Below are 6,206 nucleotides of genomic sequence, written 5' to 3'. Positions count from 1 at the left end.
AGGGAAATTGGAGCCCGGGGACAGGGACAGGCACAGTAGTAAGCACTGGTCACAAGCAGTGAGGTTGGCAGGGAAGTGGAGTCACCCCAGAGGGAAAGTAAATACTCCTGAACAAGAGAAATAGACCTCCAAGAACTGCCCAGCGGGAAGCTGAAAACTGTTCTCCTGTGGAATTATGTTCAGTTGTCTGAGCGCTTCAGGAAAGGTGGCAAGCCCTCTTTCATTGCACTGACCACAGCTCCAGGAGCAAATGTATCACCTCGCCATTTCCCAGCAGAGGGCAGATGAGGTGCTACTGGGATGCAGGAACAGAGCAGGTGGCTGGTCTGTGTAGCCTTCTCTCTCAGGACTGCAAAGCTCAGGTCATTCACCCCATCCCTAGCCTTAATGGTGCAGACCTGGATTGGACTGAGGGTCCTGTTCTCCAAGTGCAGGCTACAGAGTCACCCCTCTCAGCCCTTTCTCTAAGTTGTCAGTGGGGAGGCCCATTGGGGTCATCACTTAGGAAAGACAGGATCAGGACCTTGAAGTGCATGGCACCTCACTGACCCCTGAATATCCAGTGTTCTGCCTCTACTGGGGTACAGACCAGTGGGGTTTTCTCTGCTCCTTTTCATAGCTAGTGAGGCTCAGCATGCAACGCAAACTCTCAGGGCTTGTTACCTCCGTAGGGGACGGGGACGCTGAAACAATGACAGAAGTACTTTTGCTAAAACAAAATCCAGGGGAAACCACCCTCCAGGTGTCCCTTTCTCTGTGCTTTCTCAGAAACATTAAATTAGATGAAAGGATGAGCTTCCCAACTTAGCATGTTGCAGAGTCTGCTTTCCTAGAAAACTTATAGGATAGGCATGACTTGAGTCTTGGCTGTTTGGGGGGAAGCACTTCTGGAGTCAGAAGAATGGGAAAAAATGGCATTTTCAACCCTTTTCCAAAAACAAGCAAAACTCTTATTGATCTGAGCACGACGGCATAGTAAGTAGTAGCCCTGGGACAGTGTGCCTGGGCAGGCAGTGAGAAATCCTATTTTGCCCCATGGCTGTTGTAACATTTCATTTGTTGGTGTTTGCTTCCTGAAGTTCCTAGTTTGTCGTTTCACAGAGTAAACCTCCTGATTTTCAATAGCAATTGCATCTTATACGTTTTCTTTATTAGCAGGAGTGGAATTGAAACCATGTTTCCAGCTGCCCATTCTCTCCCCAGAATGCATATTGGTGACTGGAAGTGGGAGACCTAACCAGCCAGTGAGTCTTGCTTGTCCTGGGAGCCCTTGTATCCCAGGTGGGAAGGCGCTGGGCTCTGGGAGTTTCTTTTTTGCACAGAATAAAGTGCTCCCAGGGACAGTTCTTTGGAAGCTGTCTTTGGAGAGGGAAGTCAATGAGTGAACTCTGGAATTTCTCCAGCCTCGTTTCAACAACCACAACAACGACCGTTGGCTGGCTCACTGTCCCCTGCCCTCTCTCCTTGGACTCACCCTTTCTGAGGATAGGTGCCTTCTGAGGGTCTGTAACTAACTTCCTGGGTGGCACCTGCCACTTCTACTGCCACCACAAGGTGTCAGGCTTGTCTTAATTATGCTTAAACCTAGAGCCCTTGACACTGGTATAGAGTGAAAGCCCGTTTAGAATTGGCAGATGACAACAGTACAATCGGAATTGACTTGATGGCCATGGGTTTAGTTTTTGATTTGGACAGAATTTCAGGCACTGTGGCTCGAGCATCAGGAAAAAATCTAGGCCTCTAAGTAATACCTGTGCCAACTACTCCTGACACTCAAAGGGTTGGCTGTGCTCACAAATCCACAGAATTTTGCACAGTAGAACTTTCCCTCATTGGAAGTATTCAAGCAATGACAGGTACGCCAGCAGGCATGTTAGAAGGGAAATCTTGGATTGGGCAAGAGAGAATATTATAAAATCTTTAAGATCCCGTCCATTCCTAAATTTCAAAGTTTTGAGTAGTGGAGGAAATGAGCATTCTTTTGATTCTGGATGAGAACCCCAATGTTTTTGTTCTTGTTTTTTGCTTTCAGACATCTTGGCCTGATGCAGATGGCCAGCGGTACACCTATCCTACTTCCTCAGGTTACAGGAGTGCATTTTTTTTTTTCCAGAATGTTCTTTCCTACAGTTTCTTCTATCTACAGTCTCATCATGCTTGTGGGCATTAGAGGATTTTCAATGGAGGCATAAAAATTGGAAGGCGCTGAAAACTAAAAGGTCCCTTTCTCTAACCTCTTTCTTTACAGATGGGAAATTGAGACCTAGCAAGATGGGCATTTGCCCAGAGTCACATAGCTGGTTAGCAGCAGATTTAGGGCTAGACCTTGGGTTCTCGGCCCAGTGTTCTTTCCATGCCACATCTACTTCTACTTTTTCACACAGAGCAGAGCCTGAGGCTCAGGGAGTTTGCGTGACATGGCCAAGATTACAAAGCCGTCTGGTGGCAGGGCTAGCAATCGAATCTGGGGTCCATGGGGTATGATGGGACTTGCCGCTGCTATGATTCAGCATCTTTCTGAACCCAGCTAACAATGGTATTTTCATTCAGGTCACTTCTTGTTTGTTTGTTTTTCTTTCTTCAGTCAAAGAACCTTATATTATGGAAGAATTCCAAGTACTTAGAATTTAGGCACATTTAGCAACTTCCTAAGGAGTGTTTACCCTGTGTGAAACTGTCTAAGAATGCAAAGGCATCTTCATATTGCCTTACAAGATGATGGAGAAATAGGAAAGGCCTTAGGGCTCAGGTAAGAGCTTGGCTGCTAACCAAGTGTTGGCAGTTCGAATCCATCAGCTGCTCCTTGGAAACCGTATGGGGCAGTTCTACTTTGTCCTATAGGGTCACCATGAGTTGGAATTGACTCCATGGCAATGGGTTTGGTAGAGCTCAGAAGGACAGTGGGAGGTGGAACAGCCTTGTGGCAGGGGAGGAAGGGGAGTGGGATGGAGGCGGACTGGTACACTTGCATGGAAAAACATTTTTACCCAAACTTTGAAGGCTGTCTTTTTTTAATATCTTGAAAACACACTTTTTTGTCTTTTGTTTGTAATGTGGTGGTGATGGGAGAAGGGGTAACCTTTACATTTCTCCTTTTTCTTATCTTTCTTCTCTTGCTCCCATCTCTGTGGCTCCTTCCTCCATCTTCTGTCTTCTCCTTGAGCTTCCCTTAATTTTTCTCCTATTTTTGCATCTTTTTTTTTTAATTTATTTTAAGTATTGTACTTTAGATGAAGGTTTACAGAACAAACTGGCTTCTCAGTAAACAGTCCACATCCTGTTTTATAACACTGGTTAACAACCCCATGACATGTCAACACTTTCCCTTCTTGACCTTGGGTTTCCTATTGCCAGCTTTCCTGACTTCTTGTCCTTGCCCCTGGGCTGGTATGCCCCCTTAGTCTCATTTTGTTTTATGGGCCTGTCTAATCTTTGGCTGAAGGGTGAACCTTAGGAGTGACTTCATTTCTGAGCTAAAAGGTTATCTAGGGCCCATACTCTTGGGGTTTCTCCAGTCTCTGTCAGGCCAGTAAGTCTGGTCTTCTTTTGTGAGTTAGAATTTTGTGCTACGTTTTTCATCAACTCTGTCTGGGGCCCTCTACTGTGATCCCAGGCAGAGCAGTTGGTGGTAGTAGCCAGGCACCATCTAGTTGTGCTGGACTCAGTCTGGTGGAGGCTGTGGTAGTTGTGGTCCATTAGTCCATTGCTCCCTATGGGGTGAGACCAGAGGAGTATCTTAGATGGCCACTCACAGACTTATAAGACCCCAGACGCTGCTCACCAAAGTAGAATGTACAACATTTTCTCTATAAACTATGTTACGCAAATTGAGCTAGATGTTTCCCTAGACTGCAGTCCTCATAGCCTTCCCCCTAGTGATTCAGTCCCTCAGGGAGTTTGGATGTGTCTACGGAACTTCCATGTAGTTTTGAATTTTCTTCTTCTCTTTTCCCTTTTCAGTTCCTTGTTCTCTGTGTTTTCACTTTCAGTAATTCCATAAGCCTACTATGGGCCAGAAATAGTCCTAGGCACATGTTGTTGTTATTAGGTGCCACGGAGTCAGTTCCATCTCATAGTGACCCTATGTATAACCGAGTGAAACACTGGTCTGTCCTGTGCCATCCCCACAATCGTTGCTATGTTTGAGCCCATTCTTGCAGCCATTGTGTCAGTCTATCTCGTTGAGAGTCTTCCTCTTTTTTGCTGACCCTCTCCTTTACCAAGCATGATGTCCTTCTCCAGGACTGGTCCCACCTGATAACATGTCCAAAGTAAGTGAGATGAAGCCTCGCCATCCTTGCTTATAAGGAGCATTCTGGCTATACTTCTTTCAAGACAGATTTATTTGTCCTTCTGGCAGTCCATGGTATATCCAGTATTCTTCACCAACATCATAATTCAAATGCATCAAATTTTCTTCGGTCTTCCTTATTTCATTTTCAGCTTTTGCATGCATATGAGATGACTGAAAATACCACGGCTTGAATTGGGTACACCTTAGTCCTCAAAGTGACATCTTTGCTTTTTAACACTTTAAAGAGATCTTTTGCAGCAGTTTTGCCCAACGCAATACATTGTTTGATTTGTTGACTGCTGCTTCCATGGGCCCCAGTAAAATGAAATTCTTGACAACTTCGATATTTTCTCCTAGGCACAAGGGGAAAAGAAATGAAAAAGATATCTCCTATGTTCTGATCATCTTTTTCATTGAGATAGCTCCTAGTCTGGTGGAAGAGAAAGTTAGCTAAATAATTATAATGTTGTAAGTAAATGTAGTCCCCAGCTTGTGACAGGGTTCTGTTCCAATGACTCTGTCATAAGTTGGTTCTGATGTAAGACAAATATGTCTTTTTTTTTTTTTTAGTTTGTGCTATTATTACCTTTTGAGTTAGCACTGTCAGGACCTAGCAATGACTGGGGGGCCAAGGGAAGGGAGGAGATGGTGCTGGCTAGTTGAAGGGTGGGATGAAGAGAGATACCACGGACTAAGATGAGGGAAACAGGATGGCGAAGATACATGTGTACATGCACGTGTTGTTTTGGGTATGTGAATGGGTGATTTTAGACCTGCTAACAACGCTCTAGGACATTTAGGAGAGGTGGATCTATGAAAATAAAGCTCAGGTAGTGATGGGGCTAGAAACGCAGATTTGGGAGCCAAATGTAGCTGGGGTGTAGTTGAAGTTGTAAGTGGGAGTGCATTTTGCTCTATGAATGTCTGTGAAGTTGTTGTTTTTGGTTGCCCTTGCATTGGCTCCGACTCATGGCGACCCCATGTACAACAGAACAAAATGTCGTCCAATACTGTGCCATCTTTATGATGCTTGAGTCCATTGTTGTGGCCAGTGTGTATTTTAAGTGCTTTCCAAACTAGGTGGCTTATGTTCCAGCACTATACTGGACAATATTCAGTTCTGATACATAGTTTTTTTGTTTTTTCCTAAATTTTGTTTATTTGTTGTTGCTGAGAATATACACAGCAAAACATATACCAATTTAACAGTTTGTACATGTACAACTTACTGACATTGATTGCATTCTTTGAGTTGTGCAACCATTCTCACCCTCCTTTTCTGAGTTGTTCCTCCCTCATTAACATAAACTCACTGCCCCTCTAAGGTTCCTATCTGATCTTTTGATTTGCTGTTGTCAGTTTGATACCGTATAGATAGGTTTTAAAAAAACATAATGCTCAATGCAAACCTTTTTTATTAGTTAAACTAAACTATTGTTTGGTTTTAAGATGACTTCAGGGGATATTTTTAGTTTAAGGTTTAAAGATTATTTCAGGACAATAGTTTCAGGGGTTCATTTACCCTCCATGGCTCCAGAAAGTCTACAGCCTATGAGAATTTGAGATTCTGTTCTTGTTTTCCTTCTTTTGATCAGGATTATTCAGTAGAATCTTTGATCAAAACATTCAGTAATAGTAACTGGGCACCATCCAGTTCTTCTGGTCTCATGGCAAAGGAGGCAGTTGTTCATGGAGGCATTTGGCCTCACATTCTTTTCTTTCTCTGTTCCTAACTGTCCTTCTTCTGTTGCTCCAAGTGAATAGAGAGCAATTGTTGTGCCTTGGATGGTCACTTGCAAGCTTTTAAGACCTCAGGCGCTACACAACGAACTAGGAGGTAGAAGAGAAGCACTAAACACGTTATTAGGCCAATTAACTGGGATGTTCCATGAAAGCATGACCCTAAGCCTCC

The sequence above is a fragment of the Loxodonta africana genome, chromosome 15, assembly GCF_030014295.1.
Source record: "Loxodonta africana isolate mLoxAfr1 chromosome 15, mLoxAfr1.hap2, whole genome shotgun sequence".
Taxonomy (NCBI): Eukaryota; Metazoa; Chordata; class Mammalia; order Proboscidea; family Elephantidae; genus Loxodonta; species Loxodonta africana.
The sequence above is the reverse complement of the archived record's forward strand: the minus strand, read 5'-3'. Positions refer to the sequence as shown.